Below are 16548 nucleotides of genomic sequence, written 5' to 3' on the forward strand. Positions count from 1 at the left end.
GGTCTTCTGCTTTTCTGCATAAAATCTCTCTGTTTCCTGCCCAGCAAGGTCATGTTGGTTCTTGCTGAGGCATACAGGATGAGCAAGGCACATATATCATGAATGCCAACACCCAGTCACTGTTTTCAGACCTGAGTGGTAAATACCTACAAGGCCAGTATGGAAATATGACCTTGGACAGACTCTTCTGTGTTCCTGTCAAAATCTTTGCATTTTTATAGGATCAAAAAAAAAATCTATTTCAAAGCTGAGCTGCTGGTAGTTTTTCCAGGAATTTACAGATTTTTTTAAACATGGCCATTTATTTCCACGTGGAAAAAAAATCCAAACACGAGGAACACATAGAATTATTATATAAATTGTACTGGCCTGATTCCTTGGACCATCCAGTATCCCAGATGTTCTCCTTGTGAAAGGGAAGTAGTCATCAGATAATAAATTGTACATTTACAACTTGAAGTCTGACATCTTTTTTAAAGAGAAAAATGTTTCTACAAAGAGTTAAACATATTTGAGTTGAAAGGCCCTGGCATTGAAACCGCCAGATGCTCTGCTGGCTGCTCTGAGCAAGTTTTAGCTTCTATTTGCTCGTGTGAACTGTTACACTTATTTGTGGTGAAAATAATATTTAAAATACTAGGTCAAACTACCATTAAATATCACCTATTTCTGGTGACATGGACTTTTTTTTGCAAGCATAGAGTTCTATAGGGCATTTCAGCATATTATTCAGTTCCTGTCCCCAGGGCCTCAGCTCATGGGCACTGACTTGTTAAAATGCCCAAATCTCTGTTCAAGAAGGAATTACGCCAAGTAGAGAGAGGAGAGAGATGTTGCAGGGAAAGGGAAAGGACTAAGAATGAGTGCCCTCTTTCTAAGAGTTCACCAGTTCTTTTAGATTGCCTCTAGAGGATCATCTACAAGTATGGGTCTCTGTAATTTGTCTTGGCCAATCTATTATAGGAAAACCAGCAGCAGTGTTTTGAGTACCACATAGTCGTCACTGAGTTTTGGGATGGAGGAATACAGTTTTCCGAAGTCTCCAACCTGCTTCTGATCTCCAACGAAATTTAGGAACTAAAGGCACAGACCATCTAAAGCAGCAGGTCTCATCCTCTTGTTCATGTTGGATTCAAGAAGGAATTCTTTATTACCCAGGCTGTACTCTTAGATATTTGATTGAATCTGACATCAGAATTTTTTAAAATCCTCAGTCATTCTAATATGCAGTCACAGTTGAGAACAATTGATGGAATACTTTATGTCTTATTCTGGGAAAGAGAACTTTTCTTTTGAAAGCAGTGATTAAATCACAATGTGCATATATAGCTTTGAATACTCAGTTTAACCCAACAAATATTTATTGGGCACATATGTGTGTGTATATGGCCTTATCAATTCATAAATTTTTATTACAGTTATTTATACATGTTTATGTGTGTGTAGGCATTCATGTACCGCGGTACACATGTGAAGGCCAGGGGAAAACTTTAGGGAGTCAGTTCTCTCTTTGTTCTGTGTGAGTCCTGGGGATTGAATGCATGCTGTCAGGCTTGGGGGCAATTATGTTTACCCACCACCATCTCTCCAGCCTGCCTTAACAACTCCTAAAAGCAATGAAAGCAACAGAAAGCATCCAAAATGGATAAGGGATGTTATGTGGTAAAAAAAAAGGCAGTGTTTGAGTATTTTGGAGAGCGGAGAGAGAACTGGGCTTTGTCAGGAACAAGGCAGAGGGATGCCGACTTCTGAAAGCTGGTCAGTTCCAAATCTGTAGAACTGAAGAGAATATGAAACAATTCTGCCATTTTACCCCATCCTTTGAATTTTACCCTGTGTATCAAAGAATGACAGAGTGCTTGTTCTGGAGACTGAAATTCAAGTGCCTTAGAAGGAATGCTGCAATAAGCGGGAGTTGTTTTACATTTAAGAGTTAGAGTTTCAATATTGTGCTGATTATAAAATCCTGAAAAATTACTTGAGAATGATTACTAACAAAAGGTCTAGACTATGTGGTAATTGTTGGATGTCTTTTAAAATACTTTTTTTAACCCCCACAATATACACTTGCACTACTTCTCCAATACCAACCAGGAATACTGACCCAGCTCAGGGGCTCCTCATCTATCATCTGAATGATTTTTAAAGTCTCCTTCTTCATTTTCTTTTAACCCTCTTAGCTCTTTCAATCCATCATACATACTTTGTGAAATTAGTCATTCTACAAAACACTATAAAATGTTTTAAAAGACAGAATGAATTGCATTTTGTTATATGCAATTTTGCAATATTCATTTGTATCTTTCTCCTTTTCAAAGTTTAATTGCTATTTGTTCCTCAGAGTAATGCATGTGAATAATTTAAGAATCAAAAAATCCACAAGAGGGGCTAGAGAGATGACTCAGCAGTTAAGAGCACTGGCTGCTCTTCCAGAGGACCCAGGTTTGGTTCCCAGCATCCACATTGTGGCTAACAACTGTCCATAACTTGAGTTCCAGGGGATCCTATGTCCTCTTCTGGCCTCCACAGGTATTTCAGGTGCATGATACACGTATATACATGCAGGTAAAACAGTCATACACATAAAATAAAAATAATAAATAAAATATATTTAAAATACCAGCAGGCATATAGTCTTACCCTTTTGCATTCCCAATTCTCCTCACTAGAAGAAATCATTTTCGGCTGTCTTAGGTGTTCCTACTGATATTATTTAAAATGCTCTCCTTACATTGATACTTCTGGATCTCTCAGCATTGTATCTTGTCTGCTGATTTTCTGCTCTGAAGCTGGGATTTGACGCCATTATCCATTCTCTGTCCTCTCCCTTTTTGCAATAACGGTTGGAGGGAGTGAATCTATACCACAGAGCAAGACAAAGTTCCCACACTTATGAACTTACATTCAAGTATGGAAAGGTTAAAAAAAACAAAAAAAGTAACCAAATAATTGAATAATGTAATTCCAGAAAGTGACCATTATATACAAAAATAAAACAAACAGGACGAGGGAGAGAGGGCATGTAGTCCCTCCTTTTAGCTACCCAACACGACCTTCATTAAATTTTGATATTTTCATTGCTATCACTAGATGGTTATTTTACATTAGATATACAGTACTATGCCTTTCCTTCATTAATCATGTATTTCTTTCCTGAGACTAAAACTGCCTTGGTTTTGCATTTGGTTCAGTTTCCATGTACTGAGAATTAATTCATTCCTCAACTTTCTGTCAGAACTAAAAGAGTTTTCTCATTATGGTAAAACATAAGAGCTAATGTTTCTAATTTTTTTCACCCTTCCTCCTACTCCTCCCCCTCCTCCTCTCTCATCTGTCCCTCCAGAAACCTCTGTCTTCTCATTCCAGTCACTGGCGTTTCCTAGGCCTGTACCACCACTGTGGTCTGGGGCCTCCCTAGCTGCCCCTCTGCCTAGCTCCTGAGTAAGTCTCCTCCATGTTACCACATCTTCCTCTTTTTACAGTTTTCTAGAGTGATTGGAAATATTTTTATTCTGTTCTCACCCTCGATGGGTAATTGTGGCAATGACTTTTATAAATGGATATAATCTGGGCTAATAACTTTTTAAATTAACCCCAGCAAAAACATGTACTCTTGTGTCTTGTGACTTTGGCACCTGATCTTGTTTCCTAGGCAACCTTAATTTGGTACTTCACCCCAAAAGATAATGAATAGATGAATGTGGGTTTGGTTGAGAACTAACATATCAAAGTCCTGTAAGGCAGTGCACCCATCTCCACTGAATACAGTGGAGTTTGAGAAGGATGACTGACCTTGGATGAATGAGGTTTACCAGAACTAAAGATAAAAAGCCCAGATGGCCTGTTAAGATTAGGGTGGAGCCAAGCTTGTGCTTCCCCAACTGAAGCTGGAGAAGATATTTTGATTAAAGTATGGGTGGGGCTGGACTCAGAAGACAGTTCCAGGGAATGCATTCCAGCAAGACAGTTCTATCAGTACAGATCCAGGAGAGGTGTCCTACGAGTTCAGGCCCACTGTAAGAAAACTACACTCAAGAGTTAAGCTGCATTCTATTTGTTTCTCCATTGCTGTGACAAGTTTATTTGGCTTATATCTTCCATGTCACAGTTTATCAGGGAGACCAAGTAGGAACTCAGGGCAGGAACCTGGAGGCAGCAGCTGAAGCACAGGCCATGGAGGAATGCTGCTTCCTGGCTTGCTCCACCGGCCTCTGCTCAACCTGCTTTCTTATGCAACATAGGCTGCCTGCCCGGGGGTGGCACCGCCCACAGTGGGCTGGGTGCTCCCACATCACTCAACAATCAAGAAGTCCCCAGACATGGCCACAGGCCAGTCCAAGGGAGGCAATTCCCCAACTGAGACCCTCTACCCAGGTGTGTCAGGTTGCCACTAAAGCTATCCAGCACAAGCTGTTTGTTCAGGTGACAGTAAACAACATAGGCTGCCTGCCCAGGGGTGGCACCGCCCACAGTGGGCTGGGCGCTCCCACATCACTCAACAATCAAGAAGTCCCCAGACATGGCCACAGGCCAGTCCAAGGGAGGCAATTCCCCAACTGAGACCCTCTACCCAGGTGTGTCAGGTTGCCACTAAAGCTATCCAGCACAAGCTGTTTGTTCAGGTGACAGTAATGCTGGTATAGTAACTAATACTTCAGGAAGTCTCGACATAGGATATTAGCTTGGAAATCTTTTTTTCCCTCAGAAATCTGGAGACCTTGTTCCATCGCCCTCTGGTTTCCAGGACTGCTGTTGAGAATTCTGATGCTATTCTTGGTCCCATTCCTCAGTATTTTCTTTCCACTGGGAGACTAATGTTGCTAAAACTTCAAAGTAATTAATTTATCTTTCATAAGATGCCTTTTCATGGAGAGGCAGTAATGTGTGGTGATTATGAACATGAATTCTGGAGTTGAACTTCAAGGTTCACCACCTCATGGTCTCTGTAGCTTTAGGTGGGTTCCTCAGCATTTCCGAGCCTTTGGCTGCACAGCGATATATAGGCCCACATTAAAGATGTTTGGGGGCTGGAGAGATAGCCCAGTGGCTAAGAGCACTGGCTGCTCTTACAGAGGATCCAGGTTCAAATCCCAGCACCCACATGATGGCTAACAACTGTCTGTAACCCCAGTTCCAGGGAATCTGGCGCCTTCTTCTGACCTCCAAGCATTGCACAATACAGGTGCACTTACATACATGCAGGTAAAACACTCATACACATAAAATAAAAGTAATAAATAAAATATATCTGAAAAGATGTTTGTGAGGACAGCAGTGGTATTCAAGTATTTCTACAATGATGTCTGCTATGTAACACGTCCTCTGTTAATATGAGCACTTATCATGATTCTTATTAATTACTCGTTGTGGTGGGCATTTGTTTCCATTTCAAAACTTGGATTTTCACAGCTAGAAAATCTGCATGTGCTATTTCTTTAATAATTTCTTCCCTTTCTTTTTATACTTTAGTATTGTAATCTTTATTATTAATTGAATTTCCTCAACATTTAATGAAAAAATTATCCAACATGTTCCTCCAGTGGATGATCCATAAATGTTTGTTAAATAAACAAATGTGTCCAGAGATAGCCCTGTCTCATAACCTGGTTCCCAAACTATGTTCTTTGGAACACCCATAGGGCAGTGTGGCATGGTAGCTCATCCCAACAGTTTGAACTCCTTACATCTTAGGGTCAGGGTTAGCTTTCAGGAAGATTCCTCTCGTCTCTCGGCTCTTTCTCTGATGTTTAGTCTTTGACAAACTTTCCCTCTACATACAGCACAATACTTCCTGACCCAGAATCCTCAGGGGAGAGTCCTGGGAATTCATTGCTGAAAAGATGACTTTTAAGACTGGTAGATTTAAGAAATGTTCATGAGCCACAACTACAGGCCTGCTGTCTACCTTCATTTGGTCTTAAGCTTGTGAGTTCTGTGGGAAAAGCTGAACTCCTTTCTGGCTCCATTCTCTGCTTAGCTTTGGGTAATGACGTGCGGTTCCCGAGCGCAGCCTTGTTCAGGTGATGATGTGCAATTCCTTTTTCTTCCCCTTTTCTGTTTTCTCTCTCTCTACTCAGTCTTTGGGACTGACACTAAAATGAGTGGATTCCCTCTGATGAATCTTGCCAGGAACAGTTCAGAAAAAAACGGAGTCTCAACACCTTCTCCCAATATTTGATGGAGTTGGATGTTAAATAGATTGAAGGTGACTGAAGAATAGCTATTTGAAGAGCGTGTTGAAAAAAATAATTGACTCAGAATTGTCACCGTACAGAAAAGTGGTAACTGAAAGGCTTCTTCCGTCGCCAGCTGTGCAGTTTTCTTTCTTGGAGTCCAGCAGCACTTTATGAAGCCTTCAGTAGACAGAACTTACATGTGTGAAGTTTGTGTGTTTTTCTGCTCTGCAGGTTCCTATCTCTGCCTGCTTTGCCTTGATGATTGGTATAGGTTGAACTGTATCTCCTTAAAGATGTATTACAGCCCTAATCACCGTACCTCAGAAAGTGACATTATTTGGAAATCTCTTGGTTGCAAATACAGTTAATATGAATATATAAGGGAGCACAATGTGTTCTCTGTCACATTCTTATAAGCAGTGGCCCTAGAGACACAAAGGGAGAATGCCACATGAGGACAGATGAAAGTCAGAGGCAGACAGACTCCAAGGCTTGCTGACAAAGTGCCGGAAGTAATGAAGGGATATATGAAAGGTTTCTCTGCTTCAGGGTTCAGAGGGAGCATAGCACTGCCAACACCTTGATTTTGGACTGCCAACCTTATAACTGATGGAGGGAACATGTGTGATTTTGGCACAGAGTTTGTGATTCTGTTTCAGAAGTCTTAGGAAATGAATGTGATTGTTCCCTATTAGCAGAGAGTAGCTTTATATATCCACTTCACGATCCTCTTTTGTATGGCTGGGACACAAATTATTTACTCAGTTCCCTATTGATGGACATTTAAGTTGCTTTCAAACTTTTGTCATTAAGAGTAATGCAGAAATGACTAGCATCCATGTATAATTCTCCTGCATGTGTAAGATTATTATTAGGTGTGGGAACACTTACACTGAAGATGCTTGAACAAGTGAGAACTTATTGTGAGCTCAGTAACCTGAGTGTTCACAAACAGAGTGTATTATAAAAGTATGCTCAAGCCAATCACACTGCTAACCCAGATGGTGTGTCCTGACTTCTCTCCTTCCCTCGTCCCAACTGTCCATCTGCTGCATAACACTTTCTCTTCTTTTCTCTGAATCTCTGCTGCCTGGGAGTTCTTGATGCTATGATATCTAGAGACATAGAGAAGTTGCAAGAATCAAACAACAAAAAAAATGATCTTGAAAGCAGTTGTCCTACACAAATGCAGGAACTTGTTACTGCCTTTGTCCAGCACTTGAGACTGTCATGCCCTCAGTCCACACCTTACTCCTGTCACACACACTGACACTGGATTGCACGCCTATTTCTCCATGCTTATGTTTTCACTGGTCATCTCTATTGTCTCCTCTTTTATATTTGCATACACTAGTTGAGCATAGTGTTTCCATGAATGATACCATGCAGGCTAATCCATATTTGTTTGGTGATTTTGGAGAGTCAATTACTAGTCAATGAAATTCCTTTCTCTCTTGAAGGTAGCCTGAGGATTTCCTTTGCAGAGTACCATCTCTACCAACTGTTCTCTTCTTCTTTCTTCTTTCATCATATGAAAACATCTGTTGGGAAGACACAGTTTAGACAATGGGTTTGAAAACCAATCAGTACATGACATATTTAATGTCAGAGTGAATCACTGAGAAGGACGACCTGAAGCAAGGAGGCAGTGCCATCTGGCTTCCCTGGGTCATGAAAACTTTTCTCTTAAGGCAGAGTTTAGGATTGGGACTTTAGTCACATAGTAATTATTCTTAGTATCCTCTGCCTTGGAGCCTGCCAAGGATTGTCAGAGCTCAGCGTAGGCTGCTGTTTATATGATATAATTGGTGAAGTGCTAGGAAGAGTTCTGAGTCTTTGTATATCTCTCCTAGGCATTCCAAGGTAGTTAAAATTCCTGACTTCAGAGTCAATGCTTTACAATGCCTCCAGTGTAAATAGACCGAAAGTCTATCATAATAAACCATCATCGGTCATCAGCCACACAGTGGGAAGTGGCCTAACAGACTCCTTCTGTTGACAACAGGTGATCAAGAAGAAAGTAAGGAATCAGCAGAAACTTCCCCTTCACCTTGGCAATGAAAAGCGTGGTAAGACATATTTCCCCAGCTTCTTCCTTCGTCCTGCAACCAGAGGTCCAGAGCCTTTTGGAGGAAGCAATTTCTAGCATGAGAGACTTAGGGAACCAGCTAAACAACCTTCTTCACCTGCCTGCAGAATGAGCTCTGGGCAAAATCATGAGAAGGCAGCTGCTAAGTTTTCTAAACTTAAAGTTTCCCTAGTAGAAGGATGGCGGTGGCAAGGCTGGTATCTGCAGTCTCTCGCCACAGTTCTTTAAAGCATCACCTTGAGACTGCGAGTGGCTGTGTTTTTAAGAAGCTATGTACTGTGGTGAAGGCACTCGCTCCTCCCAGGGATTTCCCATTTTTGTGATCATTGTGGGGTCACTTATCCCCACTCAGTCATGAAGAAGCTTTTCAATTTTATGACCACGAGGCATTTGGAGTCTCCAGTATTCCTCACTGCTGCCCGAGATACAGAGACTGATCTTTCTCTCTCTCCCTCTCCCTCCCTCTCTCCCTTCTTTTATAATTCTCATAGTATTAGGAAAAAAAACTGTTAGAAAAAGACAATATCCAATATCCAATCTAGGTAAACCTGCCTAGACTCCTGCTCACGTTTCAAGAATTCTTATTCATTTCACCCAGAGTAAAGACGGGATTGAAAGCACCCCATGGAGGAAGTACTCACTTTCCAGCAAATTGTAGATGGTTTCATAAATTAGATTCATCCAGAGGTGTTTCAATCCACATATTACTTTCTGTTATTGATTTATTGAAGTTGTCACATTATCTCTCTGTGAAATTTATCCTTTATGAGAAAATATTCTCTAAATAAAGAGGTTTCCATTTCTTATAACAGTATTATTTTTATTCAATTACTGGGCCTTTTGATTCTGCCTAAAACATATGGAAGTCACTATCCTAGAAAACATAAAGAAATCTTCTCTGGACATTGGTTCCTACAAAGCAAAGGCTTTCTGTCTTTTCTTCATTGCCACAAAGATTTTTACGGGTAGTGTGTGCATGCAGTTGTGTGTGTGTGTGTGTGTGTGTGTATGTATGTGTGTGTGCTGGTCAGTGATTCCCAGGCATCTAATTTGTCTCTGCCTCCCCAGGGCTCAGATTACAGGCATGTGCCACCACACTGGGCTTCTTATGTGGATGTTGGGGATCCAGCTCAGAGTCTTATTATGCTTTATTGACTGAGCCATCTCCCCAGCTTCCTAAAAGACTTTCTGAGGAGATTCCATGTCCTAACCTAACATTTTATCTTCAACCCCCTGTAATAACGTCACTTTAAATAGTCGCTTAATATACGTTGAATGGATAATGTGTGATGGACACTGTGCAATGTCTATGTATTACTTATTTTAAACCTTCCAAAAGTCCAGTGAGGGAGATTGCAATAGTAGTCCTGCCTATACAGATGAAAGCACGGAGGCTTAGGAAGCATCAATGTGTGGCTCAGTGAGTTAAACAGAGTGGGTGGCCAGTCAGAAAAGACTCCACATATATCCTATAGGTGGCATCGTTACTATCACCCATGCTGTGCACTCTCTCTGCCAATTCACCATAACCAACCATTACCCAGCCATCACATATAAGGGTTCTTTTAACGTCTTCATTCTACTCAACCTCCCAACATCAGTTGCCACTTTGGAGCATGTGGTACCTTCTCCAGCCTTAATTTCCAGGGCACTATACTCTGTGGTATTTCCACATTTCTGGTTATTTAGAGTCTTTGGCCTTCCTGATTTATTCTCTGAAATGCTGGCTTAAGCATTGGTGTAATTTGAGTTCTTTCCTTCTGAACGTCTTCTCTGAGTGATTTCAGTGACCCCTAGGTCTTCTACAATCATCTCAGCTCTATGACCACAGCATCCTTTTCTCTTGAGTTCTAGGTTCTTTGCCACATGCAGGCAACGCAAACTAGATATTTCTAAGTCAGCATCGTGTTCTTTCTTTCAGATTCTATTCTTCCTTCTGCATTTCCTTCCTCACTCTAAAATGCATTTGCTGTAAACATAAAGGCTGAGGGGTCTGGGAAGGCAGCCCTTTGTGAGGCTCTTTTTCTTTCCTACATTTAATCAGTCACTACAGCCTGTGTATTCTCATTTCTGAATTTATAGGTTTACCCAGTTGATGTCTAATACCATTTCTATTGTTTCCCATCTCTTCCCTTTGAGGGTCAATATTGAGTGTTGTACTTCATGCAATTCCCCATAACACCCAGCACAATGTTGTACACAAAAATGGGCCATCAGAAAATGAATGGATGGAATTAGAGGATATTATGTTTTGTGATGTAAGCTCAACACACAAAGACAAGTAACATGTTCTCTTTCCTATTTGGAAGCTGGAAAAGGTTGACCTGAATGTCAGAGTGATGATTCAAGGCTGGGAAGGGGGAGGAGAAAGAGGGTTGATAAAAGGAGGTTAGATTTGATTAGTGCATACTGTAAACATTTGTTGAAATACCATGCTGAACCTATTAATATGCATAATGATGAATATCAATTAAAATAAATTAAAATGTAAAATGGAATAGATCATCAGAATTTGTTAAAGGAGTAACCCACAATGATTACTTTGCTTCTAATGTTTGCACAGTGCTTGCTTTCACCAGACATTATTCCCAAAGCATTCTCCATAAGACTATATAATTCTCAAAATCTTCTTTTGAAGCAGCTACAGTTATTATCCCACTTGATATTTGGAGAGACTAATGTAGAGAAGTAGACTGACTTGCCCACGTTTATACCGCTAATAAACGATGAATCAGGAATTGAATCGCACACCTTACTTTAAATCCATGTCCTTAACATTGCGCATCCTTACATTTTGTTTCCCTCTGCCTTCGTGTATTCCACTCATCTTAATTTTGTGTATCCCTTATAACACTGAAACATATTGGTTATTAAATTCACGAAGTTGTAGATGTGGATCCAGTGCTAAACTCACACTTTTTTTTTTTTTACTTCATCTAATCTCTTAGTTAAATCTACAACACTTTAGAACCAAAATTAGGTGAGAATTTAAGGGAAATTAAAATGTGGTCCCCTGGCCAACAACATATGACATATAACCAGCAAGGCTCCGGTAGCTCAAAGCTAAATTAGGCCACCAGAGTGGGCTTGAAGAGTGTCAGCCCTGTCACCTTGGACCATAAAGAGCTTTAAATGAATAAAAGGCTGAAAGGCAGAAGCAAATACAAGGTAGATTGCTATATAGAGCGAGGCAGGTGAATGGATGGGCCGGACCAGTGAGTGTAGGTCAGAGACAGGACCTTGAGGAATGCACTGAAGTCAGGAAATACAAAAAAGATGAAAACGCAAAGGAATTGAGTGTCAAAGTGTGTCATAAGAGCAGCCAGAATCAGAGAAGGTCTATCAGAGACAAACACATATTTCAAGTCATGGTGAAGTCAATCAAATGTCCAGCCCTCTATGATAGAGTCGAAAGGCTTTTTAACTGAGTGCCATAAAACCTGCACTATAAGTTGGTTTTAACATCAATCAGAAGTGTGATCCTGGAAAAGCAATTTAAACTGTGTGGAGTTCATTTTTCTCATGTGTAAAATTAGAGATTACAATGGTATTGGTTACCTAGCTACAAAGCCTATTATCTTTCCACAGTGGTCTTAGAGATTTGTGTAGTGGGTTTGTTATTATTTATTTTTTATTTGAGATGGGGACTCTTACTGAGCCCAAAGCTCACCATTTCAGCTGCACTGACTGGACAGCTAGTAGTCCATAAGATCTGCCTGTCTTCATTCCCCCACCCCTACCACTAGGGTGACAAGTGTGTGCTACAGTGCACAGCTTTTCTGTGGGTTCTGGGGGCCAAACTCAGACCCTCAGGTTTATGAAGCAAGCACTTTCCTCACTAAGTCATCTTCCCAGCCTGCCTTGAAGATTTTCAATCATGGTCTCGCCAGTCATGAAATTCTTGCAAATAGTCCCATTTAGTAAAGACTTGCAAGGAAAAGTTAATAAATTATTCACATATGCATATATTGACATGTGCATCTCTTTTCCAACATGTTAAGTATGTTATGAACTGTGAAAATGCCTGTTTTGTTAATCATGATAAGCATCATGCTATTGTTAATTAGTATCTAAAGGCAAAACATTCAGGTGGGATGAGATTGACCATTATAATGAATGAAAATGTCCATTTCAAATAATCCTTGACAATTTTGAATTTTTTCCTTATTTTTATCAAATATTAGAGTGTCATTTTTAATTTAAAAATCATTTATTTACTTTTATTTTATGTGTATGAGTGTTTTGCCTACATGTATATAAGTGTACCAGTCCAGAAGAGGGTGTCAAATCCCCTGGAACTGGAGTTAAGGATGGTTGTTAGTCGCCATGTGGGTGCTGAGAACCAAACCCAGGTCCCCTGCAAGAGCAGCTAATGCTCTTAACTGCTGCATCTCTCCAGCCCTACATTATCATTTTTAAATACTGCAACTTATTTGAATTCAGAGAAGTTTCAGCAATGTCATGTTCTTGTTTGTTCTTACTTCTCAGTTTAATCTTCAGTACAGCCTCTCTAACCCAATGTTTCTTAAACATGTATACATTAATATGGGTATTGGTTTGATAGCTAGATAACCCAGTTTGTAAATATGTGTACCTTGACTTCTTGGGTTCTCTCAATAGAAGATTGGAGTCAAGACTTCAGTGTAGGTTCTTGGCTTGGGAGGCAGTAGGTAAAGGGAGATAAAAGTATGCTAATGAGCTTTCTGCTGCTGCAGGCTCAGTCCCCACAGAGATCCTGTGAGAGGCCAAGTGGCACACACCTCTGACCCTTCAGGCCTGGATGATGAGAAGGCCAAGGCTTTTCTCCACCATGTGTCATGCTCCACTGCTTCATGGGTACCTCTGCTGGCATTATCTCTCCTTCACTCTAAAGTGGCCCTTGTTATGACAAAGCAAACTCCCATGGTCATGAAGAAATCAGGAAGAGAAAAAGAAGCATTGTTGCTAGAAGTGGAAGCATTTGGCATGCTACAAGCTGCTTATCACACTAAGGTGATTTCACATGGGCCTGCGGGAACGGGAAGAGCTATGCTTGGTGAGGGCTATGGTTAAGATCAGGGTCAGAAGCCGGGCATGGTGGTACACACCTTTAGTCCCAGAACTTGCGAGGCAGAGGCAGGCAGATTTCTGTGAGATTGACGTCAGCCTGCTCTATATAGCAAGTTCCAGGTCAGCTGGGGCTACAGGGAAACCCTATCTCATAAAAACAAAAATGAAAAAAAAAAAAAGAAAGAAAAAAAGAATAGTTTAAGGTTAGGATTAGAAACTCTGATTGGGGAAACAGAGAGAGCCAGAGCCCCGCACCACATCAGCCTCGCCCACTTTCCTTGGGATATATTGAGTATCATGTTAGTCAATCTATGTGTTCAACATTAATAATGTATCATTTCTTTCATATTTTTAGACTAAATATGTAAATGAGAGCTCTAATCCTTTCTCCCCATACTTGGAATGCCATCTTGCACATCTCTTGGATGTTTATACCTTTCCCTTACATTCAGCTTTCTTGAGCAGTAAACCAATGACCTGGTCCCTTGGATGGCTAAGGTTTTGGTTTTGACAAAGCTGCTTCATACCATGAAAACAGGACCTGTGTAGCAAATCCTGGCCTTCCTTATGCCTTCAATGCAGAGCTGTGGGTTTCTGCCAGGTGTGTGCCCAAATATTCTCCTGAAGGTTTATCCAGGGTGTTAAAACATCAAGAAGGAATGTATTGGAAGGACCTCCGTGAGCCACTGATTCTTCAAGGCAATGGACTGGAGAGAAGCTTGAGACTTGATCTGTGGAGCAAATTCAGTTAGTGTATCACGGATGCTTAAAACTGTGGAGAACAAACTTGTCCCCAAGCATGTCTTTGGCATTGTTACAGTTCTATACTTGAATTGTGGTGGATTAATTTAATAATTTAACATTCAAGGGACACTGGATAGGTCACTTCTGTATGCAGAGCTACTGTAGAATGGTGTGGCTTATCAAGCGTGATTAAAAATCCATCTCTTACAATCTAGTAGAGGAAATAAGTATTTCATGTACATACCAAGAAAGTAGAAAAAGAACCAAAAAAACAATCAAATTCTAACAAGATAAATTATTTATGTATGATGTAATTATTTCATGTGCTAATAGCTAAACCTACCCAAACTATATTTTCCTCTCTCTCTCTCTCTCTCTCTCTCTCTCTCTCTCTCTCTCTCCCAACCCCCAGCCTCAAACTCACTATCCTCCTGCTCAGTATGTATGTATGTATGTGCTGGCAATTGAAACCAGGATCATGTACGCACTACTAGTCCCTCTAATCCTGAGTTACATCTGTGAACTTTTATGTGGGTCACTTGGGATCCAACCATGTTGAATTTTAGTACTAAGCAGGTTCGGGCTTACACAAATGGCAAAATCTTATAAGGTGAACTTCTACTTCTACGCTGGGCTTTGAAAAAACCCTCAAAAAACAAGATAGAATACTTCTCTAAGGCCTTGTGATCTATTTTTAAACCATACACCTTTTGAAATATCAAAACAAATATTGCAAACAAAAATATTTAAAGATTTGTGTCCACAATACGTCAGCTTTCTTGAGCCTGGAAATGTTTATCAATAAAATTTTTATTATAAAACAGAATATGTACTTTTTGTTTCTTCACTGGAAATAAATTTTAGTAAGACTACACATAGAAGAATTTACAAAAAGACAATATAAAATCAAGTTCAGCAAAGTTATCAGAATTTATAATAAATCATTTCATATTCACATAGCTACTCAGTACTTTTCATATTAGGCACAATTTATAATCTCATATTTTATTCTTTTTGTACAAAGCCAAAAGTATGTTCTATGAACTATTTTGATAAAACATATCAGTCACATTGATTTACCACCTCACATATTTAGAACATATATTAGGCAAGTATTTAAAAATTTATTCTAAGGCTGGCAAGATAGCTCAGGGATTAAAGTGCTTGCTGCACAGGCCTGATAACTTAAGTTGCAGACAGTGTATTGTAACCTTTAATAATTCCTATTTTAAAGACCAGACATGGTGGCACATGCCTGTAATCCTAACATTTGGAAGGCTGAGGCGGGAGCATTATGAGTTTGAAACCAATCTGAGTTACATAGTAAGATCCTATCTCAAAAGATCAAAAGCAAAACAAAGAAAGAAAACCAAACTTCATATTTTCCTGTTGCTTCTCTATTTCCATGAACAGGCCGTGAGCACCCTACCTAGGCAATCAGGCACACCAACACTGTACACCGGGCCCTACTACTACATCTCCTTCCTTTCTTCCACTGATTGTTATGTATTGACATTCAACAATCAATGGATCCAGGTGTGGTGGCACAGACCTCTAACCCCAGCACTTGTGAAGCAGAGGCAGGTGGATAGCTGTGAGATGGAGGCCAACCTGGGATGGTCTACATAGTGTGTTCCAAGCCAGCTGGGGCTATATAGTGAGATTCTATCTCAAGCAACAACAACAAAACCAAGACCCCCCCCCAAAAAACCCAAATAATCAAAAAGTGAAAAACAAAAGAAACCACCAATGGAATTTCCTTACACTTTATCTTGTGAAGGTTATCCTGGGTTTGTGCATACCAGGCAAGCACTCGGCCACTGAACTCCTGTTCTAGTCGTACATTGCCTCTTCTTGCTAATTCATATATTCAGAATCATACACCCAGTGTAATTGCTGACTCATATGATAATTTTCTAGTTAACATTTTCAGGGATTGATAAAGTTTTCCCAAGTAGCAGCATCACTGAATGTTCCCACCAATGGTGTATGAAGAGTCCAGTATTGCCACCTCTTCTCTAGCCTTGGACTCGCTATATAGACCAGGGTGGTCTCCAACTCACAGTGATCTGTCTGCCTCTGCCTCCAGAGTGCTGGAACTAAAGACATCTGCCACCACACTTGCCTGATAAATTTTTAAATGAAAGAAAATAAGGCAAACATTTCAGGGTACAAAATCCTCCCCCAAAACAAATTTTTTTAAGAGGTCACTTTTTCCAAGTTGATTGATAGCAGTCTTTGAAGCCTAAAAAATGTTAGTCTTGGTGAAATTCAGTTAATATATTTTAATTGTTGCTTGTACTTTCTGTGTCACATCCAAAAAGATTTTGCATAACCAAAGATCATAAAGACGTAGTTGGGTTTTTTTCTAAGATTTTTTTCATACAGAAAAATTCATTTTTAATGCAATTGACATTAAGCTGTTTGAACATGTGTTTCTATCTATATATCTGATTATTACTAGTCACAGTTGGTTACTTTCTGAGCTCC

Source organism: Nannospalax galili, unplaced genomic scaffold (genome assembly GCF_000622305.1).
Source record: "Nannospalax galili isolate Female #2095 unplaced genomic scaffold, S.galili_v1.0 scaffold1220, whole genome shotgun sequence".
NCBI classification, from domain to species: Eukaryota; Metazoa; Chordata; class Mammalia; order Rodentia; family Spalacidae; genus Nannospalax; species Nannospalax galili.